General features: G+C 39.9%; 1 long non-coding RNA gene across 3 annotated transcripts; it reads right to left on the bottom strand.

Moving 5' to 3' along the window:
- Positions 1–1,340: 1,340 nt before the first annotated feature.
- LOC132303053 (uncharacterized) lies at positions 1,341–22,172 on the bottom strand. 3 transcript variants are annotated; one of them, XR_009481066.1, is made up of 4 exons: positions 21,955–22,172; positions 20,372–20,550; positions 18,663–18,706; positions 1,341–1,585 (listed from the first exon to the last, which is right to left on the bottom strand). It is a non-coding gene; the product is annotated as an uncharacterized LOC132303053 (long non-coding RNA). The 3 variants fall into 3 exon arrangements; XR_009481065.1 differs by lacking the exon at positions 1,341–1,585 and adding an exon at positions 1,651–2,058; XR_009481064.1 differs by lacking the exons at positions 1,341–1,585; positions 18,663–18,706 and having other exon boundaries at positions 20,249–20,550.
- Positions 22,173–22,236: the final 64 nt, after the last annotated feature.

Here is a 22,236-nt window from a genome sequence, read left to right as displayed (position 1 = left end):
TTATTTGTTTATTCTTCCTAATAAATTTTGGTAAGGAATTTCTAAATTTTCAATTATACATATAAAATCATTTACTTTTAGTTTTTCAAATATGTTCTTTAGTTTTTTTTTTTTTGGTCTATGATGAAACAAAATATAATATATATATATATATATATATATATATATATATATATAGCTATGTTATTTTTCATACAAAAAAAATTGGTCCCCATGCTACTGTGAAAAAATAAATTGAGAAATCCATAAATACACAATGGTACAAATTATGTTGTTCATGCATGCCTAAAGCATGGTTTTTCAAGCAAAACAAACACTATAGTCTATAGTCAATACGTACATGCATCAAGTATGCGTGTGTATATAAAAGAATATATACAAAAAAAGAAAAAGAAAAGAAAGCATGTGCATGTCACCTGCTGCATTATAAAACAAGGTTTCTTGTCTCGTTAATCCACATATATATGGTTGGTCTTTTACGCACTTACTATGAAAAAGAATAAAACCCACTATTTCATCTATTTTATTATTAATTCTATTTCTTCCTCAATAAAATACTTGATAAGATCCCGGAAAAATTGTAAATTTCATAAACAATAGTGGGATATGAAATTTTTTTTTATTTTTTATTTTTTGATAAAGAATGGAGTTTATCCGGTCCATTCTATTCATCATCACGGCATGGACTCAATGAAGGCCCAGTGGGCGTCATTGCTCCTATTAAACATTTTTTCATTTTATATTTTACACCAGATTTTGTTTTTTTTTATTTATTTATAAACTTTAAAATTTAAATTTTGTCCCCTTCTTCCGAAATTATAGAAAAATTTTACTATTATCCCCACAACATTCTTTTTGTTAAAAGTCTTCCCTACTCATACTTCTCTGGCCTGTCCCTGGAACGAGTTGCACATACATCTTAATACATATTTCTCGACATTGAGGGCATCGGAAAGAGTGAGGTTATATTTTGATATTTCTGATTGACTGTCTTGCATTTCTAATAAGTTGTTTAATAATTGAAATGTTGAATCATATAAATAATGACCTGATTTAGATTGATTCTAGGATTAAGTGCAACAAAACCCCCTGAACTTTACTCTCTCTCCCAACAAACCCCCCTCCCCCCGGCCGGCGGGCGAACTTTTATTTTTAAGTTAAACCCCATGAAATATCCATTTTTTGGCCAAAAAGGACCAGGCGACACTGTTCTGCCCTCTCACTATCACGTGACCTGAGATATATTTTCAATACATTATATATATATATATATATATATATATATATATATATAAAGCACAATCATTACAGAGGAGTATTCCTGGCAGTAAGGATAAGAGCCATTGAACAAGGTCCAATTTGAAAACCCCAAATTGTTGATCGTCATCGCCATGTATATTTATATATATATATATATATATATATATTATATGTAATACGTATATGTTATATTGGGCATAAAGTTACAAACCCTCAAATCTTACAATTGATAAATACACACATAATCTGAATGGATATCTTAAGTCTTTCAATCATTCTTTTGGCTCAATTTTTCAGAAGATGAGAATGGCGGAATCATTAGTCACTGAAGGAAAAAAAAAAATAATAATAATAAAAATAAATAAATAAATAAATTAGTAACATAAAATAGAACACCAAAAGAACCATAACATGAAAATTATCCTCAAATCAATGTAAACAATCAAACTGTCAAGGCTAACCAACAAATCTGCAAACCCATCAACCACATACAAAGAAAATAAACCCCAAATCTGGAAAGCTTAATCATGGCGGCGCGGATTACTCATATAGAAACAATAGCCATGGCTGCCGAGAGAGGACAAGTAGTAACAACAACAATAATATCTAGAGCTTCAGTCTATCAATGATTTAATTGAGGTTGATTTCATGATTAATTTGGTTGATCAGCCAAATCAGGTCCTAGTCATAATATAAGGAGTCGGCCAACGGTGAGGTCGTGAGCTGGTCGGCCAAGTCGTTGCGATCGGCTGCCAAGGAAAGGATACTGAAAGAGAGCGTAGAGAGAGGGAGAGCGTTCTGTACATAAAGGAGTGTTAGGCGCTAAAATAGGAAGTACTGGGTAAAAGGTGATTGTGATAAGAGGACGATGTGTCACACTGCTATTAGGTTTTGAAAGTGTATTTGACAAATCATCAACACCAGTTAGAAAAGCAATAAAATGTTGTCATTCTACGAAAGGATACGGTTATTAATTTTGTATCTCCAGTTAGCTCCGGTGATAATAACTTTTGCTTTTGTCCTTAAAATTCACTTTTTAAATAGTTTAGGGGGCATTACTTAGTTTAGGGGGATTTTCTGTTTTTTGTTGAAAGTTCAGGGGGTTAATTGCCCTTTACCCTTGATTCTAATATGTATAGTTATGTTATTTTTATTAGGGTAAAGTGCATAAACCCCCCCGAGCTTTCAGCCAATTGCACAAAACACCCCTGAATTAACAAATGTCCCCCTGAACTATGATAAAGTTGCATTTAAGTACAACAGTTAGGTCTCTGGCACCGGAAAAAGAAAGTTACTAATTTACCCTTTAGTTGAAGGGCCTGTTTGGATTCTTTATTAATTTCTGTTGTTGAGGTGTAAAAAAAAAAAAACTTAAAGGCCAATAAGGATTGGACAACACATCACCTTATCACCAACTGAACCTAATTCTAATTTCTCACCTTCTAAAAAAAAAAAAAAAAAAAAAAAGAACAACAAAACCTAATTCTACCACGCAACACCTCTCCCCATCTCATTTACCAAACGCGACTAGTGCGGCAGTGCCGTGCGAGTGAAGCCATTAATTGGTTTGTTCGTCGATTACTCCGCCATTGATGCCAAGTAAACACGGCAATGAGCAGTGATTGTGTTTATGTGAGAAGAAATACAGTACAGGAGGAGGAGGAGATGACCAATTAGTACCTCAATGCGTTCCTCCGGTAACAGTCACAGAGGATCAACGGCAATGAGAACAACGACCACCTCCTACTCAACACTATCCCTTACCGCATTATACCCCAATTCATCTTATATTCGTCTCATTGTTCAACGTCTCGGCCTACTTCCGTGTTGATGCTATCAGGTTGTTTTGTCTCTCACATCAAACTGTCGAAATCCTATTGGCTTCTCGATTTGCAGAAACCCAACTTCCTCTGACAACCAGTGTTCAACAAAACTTTCATTTCTCGCCATAAATTGAAGAAATTTGAGCTATAGAACAAAAATTAGGGTTTGTGAATGAAACTTAGGGTTTGGTTTGTGATTGTTGAGTGGCTTGCAGAGAATCAAATGGTGAAGATACATAAAAGAGATGGTGATTTGGTAGAGAATGAATATTGGGTTCCAACAGACACGATTTGGGGTTGAATTTGGTGGTGGTTTCAATTTGATTTGATTTTTTTTTTTTCCCTGGAATTGTATTAATTTGGGAATTTTGATTTTATACATTTAATAGCTTATAATGGTAATTGTTGAGGGTGAAATTTACGCGATCCGATACGATATCGTTTTCCTGTAAGGAAAAAAAGAGAAGATTGATGAACCTTGACAGCACCGGTGTGGTGCCTGCCAAGAGCTCTCCGACGATCAAGTTAGTCACTCGAAGTCTAAAAAGATGGCAGGGATTTAATAATAGTTTTTTCGTCGTACCTTATTCCTAAGTCGTCTTCCTATTTATCGTCATTTCCCTTATTCTTGATAAGGGAATATCATAATCCTTATCCTATGGAAGTTATCCCATAAAAATCTTATCCTTGATAAGATTTGTTATTATCCCATGGAATTTATCCAATGGAAATCGTTATCCTTAATAACGAAATATTATCTTTCGAAAGTAGAAGAGATTTGGCATCTGATCAACACTTAGTTGCCTCTATCGTTAGGTCAAGGTAGGTTAGGTTTATTTTTCCCTATCAGTTGCCTCCCATTCCCAAGCTTGCTCGTCTAGCTTTGGGAATGTAATATTTTTTTTTTTTTTTGCCCCCGGCACTATTCCCGTGCGGGTACTGTTCATTGAACAGTAACTACTATATATATATATATATATATATATATTTTTTTTTTTTCCTCTTGCCCTGGGAACAGTACCCGTAGGTACAATTCCCGCGAATATTGTTCACATGAACAGTAACTACACTTTTTTTTTCTTCCTTGCCTTGGGAACAGTACCCGCAGGTACGATTCCCGCGGTATTGTTCACATGAACAGTAATCTTCTTCTTCCTTTTTTTTTTTTTTTTTTTTTTTTTTTTTCCCTTACCCTTGGGTAATTTTTCCTTGGGTAATGTTCCCTTGAGCACTCTTCCCTTGGGTAATCTTCCCTCAGGTAGTCTTCCCTTGGGTACTATTTTTAGTATCATTGGGTACTCTTCCCTTGGGTACTATTTTTATTACTCTTGGATACTCTTCCCTTGGGTACTATTTTTGGTACCCTTGGGTAATCTTCCCTTGGTAAGGGAATAAATTGTACGATTTTCACTCAGGTCGCCACTCCTTTAATAAGGGAATTAAATTTTACGAGCTTTACTCAGCTCGTCCCTTTAGTAAGGGATTTTTATTTACTACCCCTTATAGTAAGGGGATAGTGATTACGGGGATCATTCAGCCTGGATCCTTATAATACAAGACCCTTATAGTACGGGGATATTGATTACGGGATTCACTCAGCCCGGGTCCTTATAATACAAGACACTCATTCACTATTCCTATAGTACGGGGATATGGATTACGGGATTCATTCAGCCCGGGTCCTTATAACACAGGACACTCATTTATTATCCCTTATAGTACGGGAATATTAATTACGGGATTCATTAAGCTCGGGTCCTTTTAATATAGGACTCTCACTATTATCCCTTGTAATACAGGAGGTAGCCGTCTCGTTTTTTTAGTAAATGAAGGAAGCTTTAATTATCTCACCCTTCTGTGTAGAAGAAGTAGTCGGCTTCTTGTCCCTTTAATAAGGGAAGAATGTATTGTTAGCCCTTGGTCCCTTTAAGGAGATAAATAGATTATTTTGAGCTTGATATTACCACATAGGTAAGTAACTGAAAACATAATATTTTATTGCGTAGAAATTAAGGGTCATCCATCTCACTGGTGATGGTAACTTTATTAAAAAATGAAATAACATGTGAAATGATGAACTGAGATGCTGTGGAGGGAAAAAATCACACCAATCGCAAAACACCACGTGGCGGCAAAAGGCAGTCCACAACCAAGTAAAAAAAGCTAGAAGCCCATAATCAAACATAAGCCTAGCGAAGGAAAGCCTACTTAACACAAAGGCAAAATGAACAGGCCCAATCTTGACAAGGCCCAAACTCTATAACGCCCGCAATAATGTCGAATGTACGATCTGTAGGCATAATTACCCACGTTTGGGAATAAAAGCCAAGAAACGGCTCCATGTAAATTCTTAAGCAAAAATACTTATAAATAGAGCCTGAACAAAGGTGAAGATCATCGAACTCTGAATATTACTACTATCTCAAAGATTCGCTTGTTCCCTTCTTGATTTTTTCTCTGTGCTCTCCATAATTGATCTCTTTAGGTGTTTGGGTGTGAAAAATTCCACCCACACTTTGGCGCTGTCTGTGGAAAGCTCGATACAAAAAGTCTGTTCCCTATCCCTTGCATACAACATCACTTCAGAATGGTAACAGAGTCAGACACTGTTTAACTGTAGCAACAGGAGACCATGCAGAAGATACGCGAAGAAATGCAAGCGCAACTGGACCTCCTGTGACAAGCAAATGAAGCTAGAGCTGAGCAAATCAATATGCTAATGCAGGCTCAAGAAACCAGCATGGCACAAATTAGCACTATGCGCAGAGAAAACGAAAGACTCCGTAGCAACGCTCGGCGGAATGAACAGTTGAACCCCTCGGCCCAAATGTCAGAACGAAGATCCCCCCATGGAGCCAGGCAATGATAATCCACCTCACCAACAGAAGGCTCCACGCCAACAGCTCAATGGAACGCTGGAGGACATCTACGATGCTGCAAGTCAGTCTCGCACCTTGGGGAACTCCGATATTGGGGGGCCTCGAGTCACTAAAGCCCATCCATCAGATGACGCGGATTCAGGTAGAAAAGAAGTGTGGACCCCAGCAGCTGATCAGCCGTCTTCGGGGAATGACTTTATCACCAGGCTCCTAAAAGAAATGGACGAACGAATCAAAGGGCTGAAGGCCCAAACGCCTGAAGAAATGGCCAGAGAATTCACTGCATCAATAGTGAAAACCCCTTTCACAGATGAGAAAGAACGGGTCACAAGACCCAAGAAATTCACAATGCCCAAGTTTATCAAATTCAATAGGACTGGAGATCCCCTCCAGCACCTCAACCACTATACTCAGGAAATGACACTAAAGGCTCACAATAATCTATTCATGTGCAAAATATTTCCATCCAGCCTGACGGGGGTTGCCCTAGAGTGGTTCAAGAATCGCTCGTATAAGTCGATCCTAAACTTCGAGTCACTATGCGTCACGTTCTTGCCCAGTATTGTGGAAATAAAAAACAGAAGAAAACCATTGCCAGTCTTTTTACGATTCGGCAGATGAAGGGAGAAGGCCTGCAAACCTTCCTCACCTGATTCAATATAGAGTCTTCGGGCATACCAGATTGCAATTAAGATACAGTCATAGAAGCGTTCAAGATAGCCATGGTGCAAGGCTCATGTTTCTATTCTTCTCTGGTGAAGAAGACCCCAACTAACATGTCGGAGCTGAATTCGCGGGCACAAAACTACATCAGACTTGAAGAAAATGAAGTAACTAGACAGCAGAGAGCGACACTGGTCACAGTAGAGAATCGGCTGAAGGAGCGATCGAGCACCTCGAGGGCTCATCGGGAACCCCAGCCTATTGAGGGACAAGCCCTTGAAAAGAAATCTCGAACAACCGAAAGAGTCACGCCGCTCAAAGTAACACTGGCCAGACTGTAACAAGAGACCAAGGCAAGAAACATCTTCCAGATCCCACCACCAATCAGACAGCCAATGGAGCAAAGAGACCAGAATAAACACTGTGCATTCCATAGTGATTTTGGTCACCTGACCAATGATTGCAGGAGCTTGAGAAGACAGGTGGAAGCGTTAATAGCCAAGGGCGAGTTAATTGAATACTTGATTACCTCGGGGCAACAAAGGCAGCAAGATCGAGCCAGGGCAATTCTGAAAGTTGCGGTAGAGAGCCATCCTGTCCGGGTAATTAATACAATTCATGGCCATCCGAAAGAAGACGAGCAATCGGGAAATTCCTATAAGATCTAGCTCAAATAAGCCCATGAGCTGTGGAGGATTGGGGAAATCAATACCGTCGACTGCAAACCAAATCCAGCACAAGTTTTTTTTCATAAAGGGGATCTTAGAAGGGTGCAACACCCGCATGAAGACAAATTAGTAGTTAGTCTACTAGTGGCTAATTGTCTGGTCAGACGAGTACTGATTGACCTCGGCAGTAGCGCTAATATCGTGACAAAGTGGACGTTCGATTAGTTAAAATTGGTCGTAGACCAGATTCGTCCAATTAAAAACCCTTTGGTAGGATTTGATGGAAGAAGAGTGGAGCCCACAGGTGTGATCACGCTATCAGTCACTACTACTAAAAGATCTCTGAAAGAGAACTTCGTGATTGTGGATATTCACCCGACCTACAATTTGTAATGGGTCGAGGATAGATCCACCGCATGGAAGGAGTCCCATCAACCCTGCACCAAGTCATGAGATGCATAAGCCTAAATGGTCAAGAGGTCATCGAAATCTGGGGGGACCATGTAACAGCAAAGGAGTGCTACCACACTACGGTTTATCCTTCCGATAAGGGCAAAAAATTGTTGAAATAGCAATTACCGAGCTCTTCCCTTCCAAAAGAGACGGAGGAACCGGAAGAAGAACATATTACTGTAGAACCTTTTTAAGCCATGTAGATAGTCGCAGGGGACGAACGCAAGCCGACCTACATAGGGACTCTCCAGTCAGTTCAGGAGAAGGAGGAGCTGGTAGAAATCCTAAGGAAGAACGCTGACATTTTCGCTTGGAATCACTGGGACATGCCGGGAATTGACCCACGGACGGCCTGTCACAGCCTGAACATGGACCCCAGCCACCATCTGGTGAAACAAAAGTAAAGAAGGTTTGCCCTCGAAAGGAATCATTGCCGAAGAAGTCAATCGACTTTTAGAAACAGGGTTCGTCAGAGAAGTCCAGTATCCTCAATGGTTGTCAAACGTGGTGGTTGTCCAGAAAAAGAATGGTAAATGTCGAGTATGCATTGACTTTACCAACCTGAACAAAGCGGGCCCAAAAGATAGCTTCCCACTCCCCAAGATCGATCAGATGGTAGACACTACGACTGGATATGAAAAACCGACTTTCTTTGATGCTTACTCGGGTTACAACCAAATCTCGATGAACGCTTCGGACGAAGAAAAGATTTATTTCATCACCGAATGGGGGACCTACTGTTCTTCGGGTTAAAAAATGAAGGAGCAACTTATCAGAGGCTGATTAACAAAATGTTCGAAGAACAGATCGGCCGAACGGTCGGAGCTTACATAGATGATATGGTTGTGAAAAACAAAGTTAAGAAAGATCATTGGCAACACCTGCAGGATGTTTTTACAACTCTCAAGAAACATAGAATGATGTTGAACCCAGCAAAATGTTCGTTCGGAGTGTCCTCGGGACAGTTCCTCGGTCACCTGGTGAGCAAAAGGGGAATAGAGGCAAGTCCTACTCAGTTGACAAAATTGCTACAGAGTCGAGAGCCCCGAACCATGAGGGAAGTCCAAATCCTCATTGAGAGAGTAGCGACTCTTAGCTGTTTTATATCCAGACTATCAGACAAGTGCAAACCATTTTTTGACACAATCAGAGCTAGAAAAGGAGATATTTGGGGGGCAGAGCAGAGAGAAGCTCTCGTGAAACTCAAGGAATACATGACAAGTCCCCCAATTCTATTTGTTTCAGAATCCGAAGAGCCATTGTACCTCTACCTAGCAGTATCTCAGTCAGCAACCAGCTCAGCCTTAGTAAGAGAAGTGGGAAAAAAGCAACACCCGGTCTTTTACTCCAGCAAGGCCATGACCGATGCAGAAAGCCAGTACTCAATGGTAGAAAAAAAATCCATCCTTGCTCTAATTCAGGCCAAAAGGAAACTCCAACACTATTTTGAGGCTCATCGGATGGTAGTTCCCACGATACATCCTATCAAAGCAATTCTCAGTAAACCAGACATCTCAGGTCGGATCAACAAATAGGTAATTAAATTAAGCTCCTTTGACATCCGGTACGAATCGCGCACCGCAAAAAAGGGGCAAGTGGTTGCAGATTTTCTCTTGGACATTGACCCAAGGGAAGAACAGCAAACCACGGAACAGCCTTTGCTGGGAATTATACGTCGATGGTTCCTCGAGTTAAAAAGGAGCTGGAATAGGAATAGAGATGAGAACCCCCGAGGGGACCATAATCCAACAATCAGTCCAACTAGAGTTCCCAGTCACAAATAATGAAGCTGAATATGAGGCACTGTTAACAGGGCTCAGATTGGCCAAGGAACTCCAAGTAAAGCACCTCAAAGCCTACAGCGATTCGCAACTCATTACAAGGTAGGTGACGGGAGAATACACCACCAGAGAGGGCAGAATGAATGCATACTGAGAAGAGTTTGAAAAAATGACAAAGTACTTTGATACAATCAAATTTTAGCAGATCCCTAGGGAAAAAAACCCGATAGCTGATCGTTTGGCGAATGCAGTATCCATAGCGGACGAGTCACTCACCAGGGTCGTCCCCGTTGAAGTCCTAGATACACCAAGCATTACAAGGGGAATGCAGGTGCTGGTCATCCCATGGGAACTAAGTTGGATAGATCCAATATTGGCTTACCTTGAGAGAGTAGAACTCCCTAATTCTAAGGAAGCAGCCCGACAGCTAAGGATGAAAGCTACCAAATATTTTGTGGTAGGAGGACAACTCTTCAGGCGATCGCATTCCGGGCCCTACCTCAAGTGTTTGACCCCAACGGAGTCCCGAGAAGTTCTAAAACAGATACACGAAGGGGAGTGCGGGAATCATTCTGGAGGCAGGTCATTGGCTCATAAAGCTCTCACTCAAGGTTATTTCTGGCCTTACATGACAAGGGAAGCGGAAGAATACTCTCGCAGATGTGACAAATGTCAAAGGTATTCCTCCCTCGTCCATCTACCCTCGGAAGAAATACACACCATGAGCAGCCCATGGCTTTTCGCACAATGGGGAATGGACGTGGTAGGACCCCTACCATTGGCGGCATCATAGAAAAGGTACGCCTTGTTAGCCACTGATTATTTCACTAAATGGGTAGAAGCAGAGGCATACGCAAGTATGACTAATGTCCAAGTGAAAAAATTCATTTGGAACAACCTGATATGCAGATTTGGAATCCCAAAGTCCATCATCATGGACAATGGGCCAAATCTAGATAATCAATACACTCAACGTTTCTTCGACAAATACGGTATCAACTAGAAAGTATCAGCTGCATACCACCCCCAAGGCAATAGGCAAGCAGAGATAACCAACAGGATAATCTTTGCCTACATCAAAAAGAAGCTTGAAGATAAAAAAGGGAAGTGGTTAGAAGAATTGCCAAATGTCCTATGGGCATATAGAACCACCCCGAGACGTCCCACTGGTGAAACCCCTTTCTCTCTAGCTTATGGCACTGAGGCCGTAATCCCGACTGAAGTGGTAGCACCCACCATCCGAATCTTAGCTTGGAACCAAGAGTCAAATAATCAGCTTTTGGAATACAGTCTGGATCTATTGGAAGAAAAAAGGGAAGCCGCAGGCATCTGGCTAGCAGCCTACCAGCAGAAGATAGCAAATAGTTATAACAAAAAGGTCAGAAGGAGAAGCTTCAATCCGGGAGATCTGGTGTTCTTGAAATCAGAAAAGTATGTTAGCAAATTGGAACCTAACTGGGAAGGGCCATACTGAATATCAGATGTGATTGGAAAAGGAGCTTATAGACTTCAACACCTGGATGGCACCGAAATAACCAAGCCGAAGAATGCAATGAACCTGAAAAGGTACTTTCAATAAAGTAAATCATACAGTGTTTTCCAGTACTCTACTTTTTGAATAAATAAAGCTGCTGACAGCCTTTTTCAAATATCCCACATCGAATAAAAACAAAACTTCTGACTATTATTTAAAGTGGAATAACACGAGATCTAAACAGTGGAGTGGACCCCCTGATAGTAGGCGACCTATAATGGGACCCACCATCAGGGGTCTCCACTTCACACTTTTTATCTTTTATCTTACCACAAATAAGGTCTTATCACCTACGAGAAACGATGTCCCATATCGTTCAAAAAGTGGAATCTAACCCTTTTCTTATAAGGATCCACACTTACCTCCTATCAGTGTGTGGGACCCATTGACAATGGGACCCTACTTACGACACTAAAGTACCCCATTGTCAGAGGTTTCCATACACTCCCCACATATTTTCCCCTTTTTTAGAAAGTACGGTCCCACATCGATAAAAAATGAAAAGAATCCCTTATTATTATAATATGACCTGCCGAGTATACAATCAGCGGGTGAGGGCCCTAAATTACGAGGCCCATGGATAGTCTCAGCTCATTATCAGAGGGGGTCCGTAATTTAGGGTCTTCCCCGCTTTCTTTTGGGATAGGTCACTTCTTTTCAAATCTTTATCTCACTTTAAACAGAAAATCGGTTTTCTATAAGACAGAATCGTTTAAATTCTAAACGTCAGCAAGGGAACACCCATACAAAGAAGGTCTGACACCCATTTTGACCAAAAAAAAAAGAAAAAAAGAAAAAGAAAAAAGGAGGCCCAATAAAAAGGGGTCAACTCGCGATGACACACTCAAGACGGACTTACAAATAGGCGAAGGCCCTAAGAGCCTAACGCCCGAACGGGCTTGATCGGATAAAACCGCTCAAGTCCAAAAAAGCCGAATGGTCCCAAGAGCCGATTGCAAAATAGGCGAAGGCCCCAAGAGCCAAACGCCCGAACGGGCTTGATCGGATAAACCGCTCAAAACCAAAAAAGACGAACGGCCCCAAGAGTCGATCGCAAAATAGGCGAAGGCCCTAAGAGCTTAACGCCCAAACTGGCTTGACCGGATAAAACCGCTCAAGTCCAAAAAAGCTGAACGGCCCCAAAAGCCGATCGCAAAATAGACGAAGGCCCCAAGAGCCTAACACTCGAACGGGCTTGACCGGATAAATCGCTCAAGACCAAAAATGCTGAACAGCCCCAAGAGCCGATCGCAAAATAGGCGAAGGCCCCAAGAGCTTAACGCCCGAACGGGCTTGACCGGATAAACCGCTCAAGTCCAAAAAAGCCGTACGGCCCTAAGAGTTGATCGTGAAGAAGGCCGCAACAACCTAACGCCCGAATGGTCTTGACCGAATAAATCGCTCAAGACCAAAAAAGCCGAATGGCCGTAAGAGCCGATCGTAAAATAGGCGAAGGCCCCAAGAGCCTGACGCCCGAACGGGCTTGACTGGATAAACCGCTCAAGTCCAAAAAAGCCAAACGGTCCCAAGAGCCGATTGCAAAATAGGCGAAGGCCCCAAGAGCCTAACGCCCAAATGGGCTTGTCCAGATAAACCGCTCAAGACCAAAAAAGCCGAACAGCCCCAAGAGCCGATCGCAAAATAGGCGAAGGCCCCAAGAGCCTAACCCCCGAACGGGCTTGACCGGATAAATCGCTTAAATCCCAAAAAGCCAATCGCGAAATAGGCGAAGAGCCAATCGCAAAATAAGCGAAGAGCCAATCGTAAAACAGGCGAAAGCCCCAAATGCCTAATGCCCGAACGTTAATTGCAAAATAGACAAATACATCGAATCACAAGCAATAATGTAAGCAAAAGCAATCCCAAAGATTGTCAAAAGAAAACCTCCATGTTCTTACAAAAGAGGCAGGGCATACCCAACACCTTCAAAAAAAAAAAAAAAGAATGGGGGAAGCTACGTAGGATCATTATCAGGTATAGCTCCACCCTCCGCATTGAACCTTTGGGTAAACACATCAACCAACTCTACTCTGGCTGGAACAGAGGAAGGAGTATCAAGCGACAAGGCAGGTAGTCCCTGAGAAGCTGAAGGATAATGGTGAAGAGGCGGAACCTTACCAGACACCTCACCTTTCAGTAGAGCAGCAAATTCTGTCTCTTTAGGGCCAGCCGAAGGCTCAGCATACTCGTCCGCAACCAAGAGCCCCTGTTCAGCATCATGCTCATCAGCATCACCATAATCTCTCTCCTCAGAAGGAAGCTGCCCCTGAGCAAAGCCAAGCCTGAAGCCTTTAGCATAGCGAAGATTCGCAATCTGGGAAAAACAATTAAACATCTCCAAACCCCATCCTTACAGGTTTGAATAACAGAGTTTGCCTTCCCAAGCTGTAGGTCAAGCTCAGCTGCTTTGTCCTCAAGCTCCCTAGCTTTGCCAAAATACTCAATTGACTTAAGCTGCTGAGCTTTTTCCCTCTTCTTCTCGGCGAGAGAAGCCTCAAAATCATTTACCCTCTTCTAAAGGATAGCAGACTGGTTCGCATGAAGGGAGTCAGCTGAGAGCTTCTTCATAAGAGCAAACATCAAGAAAGAGCTCTGCGTAAAGACAACATGGAATTATTAAAAAAGAAAAGAAAAGAAAAGAAAAAGAACAGGGAGATAAGAAAGGGTTACCTCTATTATGGATTTGGGAGCAAGGGACAATAGATCATCAACACTCATATGTTGTTGTAAAATTTCATCTTTGGGAGGCCACATCCCTCTAGCCAAACCCATCAACGTCTCCGGGTCTTTGGCTCCAGTGTCACCAATTGTGATAGGGGACCCATCAGACTTTATCATTTCAGGGAACCACTTCTCGGTAGACCTCGCGAAATCACCCCCAGCGACATCAGCAGTGCCAGGAATCAAAGCACTTTTTTCCTCCGAAGGCCCCAGCCATTAACTTGGGACGCTTCGAAGAAGAATCATCCTTCGCTGATGGACGCTTAGTCCTTGACTGGGCCCCTTTTTGCTTTTGAGAGGGAGAAAGCCTGCTCGCCTCGACAAGAAGGTTCTTCCTTTCTTGCAACAACTTAGCGGCTGCCTCCCTTTCCTTCTTTGTTGTATGGGGTTTTAGAGGAGGAAGTTCTATCACAGATTGAGAGAGGGTAAGAGGGGCAGGCGATAAGATAGCCTCAGAGTCGGAGGCGTCAAGATCAATGGGCTCCTCAGGATTTAAAGCAATTACTGGAGGATCTCTCGAGATCACCTCAAGAAGAGAAGAGGAGAGAAGGATCTTGGCAGAAGGAACGTCGGTCCAAACTATTTCCTGTAAATAGGGCAAGACGACTATTTGCAAATTTCGAAGAGAAAAAATCAGTTTTGTGACCTAGGAAGTCATATATACAACAAAAATGCTTTACGACACAAACAAAGCAAGAAGACTCGCCCGAATCATCAAATGCGGGAACAAATGGGGTATGAAAGCTCGATCGGACGAATAAATCCCGAACGGACGAAGACCGCCACGCCCCTCCGACCTTAACAATTTTGTATTTCCACTCTTTGTCGGAGGTATTAAGATGAGAGAAAAGAGTTCTACCCGGTCTAGAATGAAGGTGGAACCTACCCTTTCCTCCTTTCAATCTATCAAGTGAGTAGCAGAACAGAAGATCAGCAAGATTCAAGGTTAAACCTCGAACTATGTTCAGAACAAGAAGACATGAGAGAATACGGAAGAAATTAGGGTTAACCTAAAGAGGAGCCAAATTCAACACCGACAAAACCCGAAGGTAAAAAGGATTTAAGGGGAATCGAAAGGCGGGAAAATGCAAAGCTGAGAAGAGCGTTTCGCCCTCCTCCAAACCCTCACCTATACTAAAGTTCAAATCATGGTCGTACTCCTCAAGGGTAACGTCAGAAAGAACATGATTCTTCTTTCTCAACTGAGAAATCGAAAAGGACTTCCTTTCTACAACATCTGGAGGGAGGACAATGGGACCTCGGCATAATCGCTTAAACTCGCCACCACAGTTCCCGACTCAGAATCAGACATGTGAACGCTATGAGTTCATTCACTACTTTCTTGACTCATAATGTAAGAAAGATGGAACGAGAAGAAGACTAACCTTGATGGATGGAATGAGATGTTGAAGCAGTTAGCAATCGGATTCTCGCCAAAACTCAGGAACAAAATCACAGATACAGATGCCCAAATCACGAAAACGCAGTATATAAGCTGAAAGGGGCAGATAACGGAAGGGCAAACACGAAGTCCCAGAATCGACAGCACGAACGGTAATAATCAACAGTAACAGCCGCGAAAACTTCTCCACTTCCCAAAAATGGTTACAATTCCTTATATGAATCAAATTCATAAAAAGGAATCAGGGGCAAAGTGTGGAGGGAAAAAATCACACCAATTGCAAAACACCACGTGGCGGCAAAAGGCAGCCCATAACCGAGAAAAAAAGCTAGAAGCCTATAATCAAACATAAGCCCAACAAAGGAAGGCCTACTTAACACAAAGGCAGAATGAACAGGACCAATAGTGACAAGGCCTAAACTCCATAACGCCCGCAATAATGTTGAATGCACGATCTGTAGGCATAATTACCTACGTTTGGGAATAAAAGTCAAGAAACGGCTCCATGTAAATTCCTAAAAAAAAATACTTATAAATAGAGCCTGAACAAAGGTGAAGATCATCGAACTCTGAATATTACTACTATCTCAAAGATTTGCTCGTTCATTTCTTGATTTTTTCTATGTGCTTTCCATAATTGATCTCTTTAGGTGTTTGGGTGTGAAAAATTGCACCCATACCCCCAGTCTTTATTTTGAATGACTTGATAACGTTAATTCCAGCTATGAGACAACTGTTAGTCGGTATACTTATCTGAGTCCTCCTCACTATATGTCCTATCGCTTTGGTTGAACAATGATCTCTTATAACTGGTATCATTTTCATCCTTGGTGAGAGGGGCTAACCTTTTCTTGTCCTCTCCTTCCTTTCACTTCCGTGCATTCATGGCGTCTTTAGCGTTCATGTGTTTTTACGCTCTGATCAACAACTCTGCCATGCTGGTGAGAGGTTCTTTGGATAAGGCGAACAAGAATCTGGAGGTTTAGAGTCCTCCTACGAAAATGGTCAAAGCCACCTTGTCATCTACCTCTTTTGCCAGCAACATCTCTGTGTTGAATTGGGTGATGTATTCCCGGATCGACTCACCCTTCTGTTGCTTCATGGTAAGCAAATAGGTGGCCGGCCTCTTATGCCTCTGACCTGCGATGAAGTGGCTCACAAATTGCTTGCTTAGTTCTTCGAAGGTGTTGATGGTTCCTGGCTTTAACTTGTTGAACCAACCCTTACCGATCCCTTAAGTGTAGTGGGAAAAGCTCGGCACATGATTGCATCTGGCACGATGTGCAAATGCATAAGAGCTTGAAAGGTTTCCAGGTGATCGAGGGGATCTTTGGTCCCATCGAAGCTTTTGAACCAAGGCATCCTGAACTTGCTAGGCAATGGACATTTCATAATGGCGGGGCTGAACGGCAAGTTGGTCCTTTGTACCATGTCATCTATGGTGGCAGGACCTTTCCCTTTCATAGCCTGCATTACATCTTCCATTTTCCCCTTGAGATCCTCGATCTGCAGGTCGAAATAGGTAACTTTCTTTGTCTTTTCCTTAAGACAGAAAGCTATGCATTCATAAGGTCGGAAACTCCGTGGGAGAGATGGGTGGACCACCTCTTTATGTCGGTTTCCCACCTGGCTTTGTTCCACTTCGGTCTCATTTTGGGGAGGATGATTATCCTGCTCTTCAAGATTCCCATTACCTCAGTTTGGATTTGAGAGATCTTGTCGTGGCAAGTTTTGTTAAACCGGTGGAACAAGATATTGTAGGAGTGTTGTATTTTGCTGGATCAACTGGTCCATACCCTGACTCAGGTTTGGACCTACATTTCCAACGCTGCAAGCTGTGTCTGGTCGTTTGGGACGTTTAGGTTTTCACCCGACTCTACCCTTTGACCAGATCCCTGCGACGGTGTTCCTTCGGTAACCATACCGAACCGCAAATGTATATACCCAATTGAGTAATTAATTCATTCAAGGGAATCGTCGTTCCCATAAACGGCGCCAACTGTTGAGGGTGAAATTCACACGATCCGATACGATACCGTTTTTCTGGAAGGAAGAGAGGAGAAGATCGATGAACCTTGACAGCGCCGGTATGGTGCCTGCCAAGAGCTCTCCGACGATCAAGTTAGTCATCGGAGGTCTAAAAAGAAAGGTAGGATTTAATAATAGTTTTTTCGTCGTACCTTATTCCCGAGTCGTCTTCCTATTTATAGTCACTTCCCTTATTCTTGATAAGGGAATATCATAATCCTTATCCTATGAAAATTTTATCCTTGATAAGATTTGTCATTATCCCATGGAATTTATCCAATGGAAATCGTTATCCTTAATAACGAAATATTATCTTTCGAAAATAGAAAAGATTTGGCATCTGATCAACACTTAGTTGCCTCTATCGTTAGATGAAGGTAGGTTAGGTTTATTTTTCTGACAAGGGTAGCTTCATTATTATAAATTTAAAGACCTGACATGTGATACCACGCGCCTGTTTAACCGCAAAAATCAATTGAAATTTCATCGATGGGTGATTTTTGCAAAATTTTAGATAGTTCAGAGAGTTAATTATAAAAATATGATATTGGGGGGGGGGGGGGAGAAAATATGATGGGGGGGGGGAGAGAGGAGAGAGTATAATTTAGGGGGGGTTTTAAGCACTTAACCCTTTTTATTATCACAAACATAACCGTAGTGAGTCTAGTGACATACCATGCTGCCTCTTCGCCCCACTTCCCAATATATGATATGGAGTATTTAATAAATTTGATCCCCCTTTTTTTTTTTTTTTTTTTTTTTAATGTGAGTCCATATAATAAATACATTGAAAAAGTTAATACAATTTAAAATTATTTTTGTTTAATATATATATATATTTTCTTCTTGTGACATTTTAATGTCGTGATCAAATACCTTTTATTACACTTTCAATTAATGGAACTAATATTGAATTTATTGTGAGCCTTTGCATCTACATCATGCAATTTGATTAGGGGTGACAAAATAGGTCAGGAACCATTAATTCGCCCATATCCACCCGTCTTTTAATGGTTATGGGTGAACTACATTTAATTTGAGGGTCAAGATAGGTTGAATATGGTTAACCATATTCAACCCAAATTTCACCCATCACATAATAAACACACAACACACATCTATTCTATATTGCACTCAACTCATTTCTCTCTTTAAAATTCTCTCTCTCACAATCCTCTCTCTCTAAATTTGTCTCTTATCAATCCCCTTTCTCTAAGTTTTTCTCTCTATAAACTTCTTCTAAAAAAGATAAATAATTAAAAAAATAAAAAATAAATAAAATTTTTTTTAAAAATAAATACTCTATTTTATAAAATCAATAAAATTTTACCTTTTTATTTATTTATTTTATCAATATCTATATATATATAGTTATGTTCTAATCGAAAAATCTGAATTTAAGAATAAATCAACAAATGAAAAGGGAATAAAAAAAAAGGAAATGGATTACCTTTTTCTCCAGTAGACATGAAGGGCCACCGATTAATGAGAAAGCTGAAAAAAGAAAAAGAAAAAGAAAATCTGGTTGAGACACCAATGATAATATATATTTTTTATTATTTAATTTCTGGTGAAATTTGAGAAGAAAATAGAAAATGCTAGAATATAATAGGTTGTGAAATGAAATTTTCTGGGGAATTGATGTTGTTACCAGATGTGACGGAGATGGTGATCACAAGAAAGGCCACTCTCTTCCTCTTTCTCTTTCTCGCCAGATTAATCTCTCCCTTCTCTCCCTCTCCCTCTCTCTCTCTCTCTCTCTTTAATTTAAAAAAAAATAATAAATAAAATTTTAACCACTTAGTTGCGTTTTCTTAAGACTCACATAATGAATAATCAAACATGTAATATATGTTAAATCATGTTAAAATTTAATAAAAAAAATTTAAAATAAAAAATTTAAAAAATAATTAAAAATAATAATTAATGGGTTTACGGGTCATAACGGGTTGACCCTGCCTATTTTCAACTCGTTCATTTTCAACCCATTCTGAACGGGTTGAATATGAGTTTTGACTCATGTTAACTTGCCCATTTTCAACCCAATCCAACCCCGACCCAACCCGCCCATTTACTACCCCTAAATTAGATAGAGAACTCTAGTATTGAAACTAAAAGAAGCCAAAAAATAATAATAATAAAATACACACACAAGCCTACCATGAGCCTTAGCATCTAAATCAAACAATTTAATAGAAAGCATTAAAAGTATATATATATGTGCATGAAACTTTTTCTTGATATATATATATAAATTCGTTTTAATTTTCATAAAAAAAAAAATTAGAAAAATGAAGAAACGTGCATAAATGTATAAAATCTAATTAAGCATAACCAAATGCACTATTTGATGTCATGTACATATCTTAAGCTTCTAGCATAGAAATATTTGAGAAGTACTAGTACGATGAGAGAAAAAATTAGTTGCACCCCGTTCACCGTGTATTGGGCATATCAGGACCGTCCATGTAATACACATACGAACGTATTAATCAACTATTCATTTACATTCTTGTGCACGTATGATACTATGGGCTTGCTCTTTGCTAGCTATTTTACTTCACTACTTAGAGCATCTCCAATGCTAAAATGCTAAATTCGGATGCCAAATCCATATTTTGACAGCGCTACAGTGTCAAAATGCTACATTTTAGCAATTCTGCTCCAATGGTGTATTTAATGTAAAATGCTATTTTTTGACACAACCACCATTCTTTTTCAACTACCATTCCCAAAATTAATAGATAGGTCATGCCGGGTGATGAAACGAGCTTAATTTCAAGTGAATCTAGGTCAATAAACCTGATTTATAAGCAACATTTGTAACCAACAACAAATTCTCAAAGTCAATCGGCTTGAACTTCCTTAACCATCTTAAAATACTCAATATTTATGCAGAAAATTATGAGAGTAAACTATCAATTCTAATCATTTCCAAGAGCATTCACCCTTTACTTTCTCAGGTATACATAAACCAAGGTAAACAAGGAATGATTCATTTTTAGCAGTAGTTATAAAAAACAATAATCACCAAGGTAATTAGAACTAATACATGCTTTATTATATTAATTATTATGTCTTAAATAGTGCTTATTTTTACACACATTCCTTTCAGGGAATGATGTCTCTCACAGTATAAAGTAGAGTAAATCACAACACCTTGTATCTTAATACTTCACTGATCCATTAGACATTGATGAAACCTTGCAGACACACCAAGGGCACATTTCTATAGTGCAGGTCCAGTTGCAATGTGTCGTATTATGTAGAGTTATATAATGCTACCAGCAACCCTCTTCCTACTACAGCAGAACGGGGAGGATCAATAAACTGTCAACCTGAAAATGCACCAATTTATGAAAACTTCAATCAGCATTCAAGTTTTGGTTTAATATCATCAGCCTTCCATGTCTGTACAAAACTAAACATAATAAGCTTCTGCTCACCTCAGGTCGTCAGGTTTTGTGCCCACTGTAATAAAATAAAAAAATGTTCCATATACAACACAACACAAATGGATTTATTTTCAATATTTTCTTCTCTTGATTTTTAGTCTTGATCAATCTATTCATGAAACTAGTGTTATTAATTGGGGGCATGTACATGGATCCATCACCTAAGTTGGCTTTGTTAAATTCAAGGCAATTATACCCTTTATCACGGCCTTAAATCACGTCCTTTTCGAACTCTTCTCTTCCTGACACCTTCAACTTTTTGTTTAGATCTCCTTTTCTTGTAATGCCACTCATCCGTATCAATATCCTCACTTCAGTGACACACATTTTCAACATGCTGTTTCTTACTAGTGTCTATTTAACAATTTGTATCAAATAGCTAATGTGAGTAAAATAGGATCCTTCAGTTCCAACATCAAACTAATAAAATGTGTGAAAGCTTTGCAAAGAGAATCAGAGTTTATAGATTGTTTTAGATGGTTCAAGTTTGGTCCAAGGAAAAAGTAAAAAGACAGCAAGTTGTGTTATAGTAGAAGTGGTAGAGAAGAAAGATAACAAGACGAATAAGAGGAAGTATAAAGAGAGAGGCGTAAGGAGAGAAAGAAAGCAATCTCAATCTTTCAAAGCAAGCAATAAGGCTACGATTCTAAATTCAATATTCAATGACTTCAAAACAGATGGTTAGGCATCAAACTATCCAACGCAAAAACTTCTGTAGAAACAATAAATTACCATTCTTTTCCTTATCACCTCATTAGACAGCTTAGTGTTCCTCTTGCCCTGGCAACATCCAACGTGGAAACTGAGGAAAACATCACTCTTCCTCTTTTTTGGTAGCTGTCTACCATAATCGAGCAAGTTATTTTGGTTTTTGTATTGTACAATCCATCCATTCTTGTTCATTTTTATGCACAATTTTTACTCAGGTTTACCAATTAAAAATGTATAAATTCAGAAACTGAAAAATAAAAACTTTTGCAAGTTGTAAAAATGATGGTGGACAATCACAGAAGCTACAAAGGGTTGCATAAAAGAAAATTAATTATTAGATTCATCAAACAAATCAAACACATCTTTATGCAACACCCTGTTCTACTGTCCATGACCACAAGATTGAAACCCAAATGAAATCCAAACTCATAGATATGGCCAAAAGATTGAAACCCAAATGAAATCTAAACTCACTGAATCCAAACACCAGTCAATGCAACAAAATTCGCAGATTCGATAACAATGAATTACACAGGAAATTTGAGATAAAGAATACAAAAACACTAGGAACCTTACCGTATCTGGCTTAACTCCCACAAAGATGCAATGAAAAACCAAATCAAATCGGTTTTTAGCAACAAACTTAGACAATGAAATCTGAAAGAGAAATGGATTGACGGCCACCGTTCTCCTCTCTCTCTCTTTGTTGCCCTAGACAAATACAAGCGAAATTGGAGCCGTCCCTTCTTTTCTGTAGCCCCAGTCCACGTATAGCAATTGCTATTTGTTTTGCAACAATTGGCATAAAAAATAGCAAAGTTTAAAAATAGTAGTCTAAATAGCATTGCATTGGAGAGC

This window comes from Cornus florida, unplaced genomic scaffold, assembly GCF_030987335.1.
Source record: "Cornus florida cultivar Cherokee Brave unplaced genomic scaffold, ASM3098733v1 CherokeeBrave_3.0.0_Hap2_Chr04, whole genome shotgun sequence".
In the NCBI taxonomy this organism is placed as follows: domain Eukaryota; kingdom Viridiplantae; phylum Streptophyta; class Magnoliopsida; order Cornales; family Cornaceae; genus Cornus; species Cornus florida.
The sequence above is the reverse complement of the archived record's forward strand: the minus strand, read 5'-3'. Positions and strand labels throughout refer to the sequence as shown.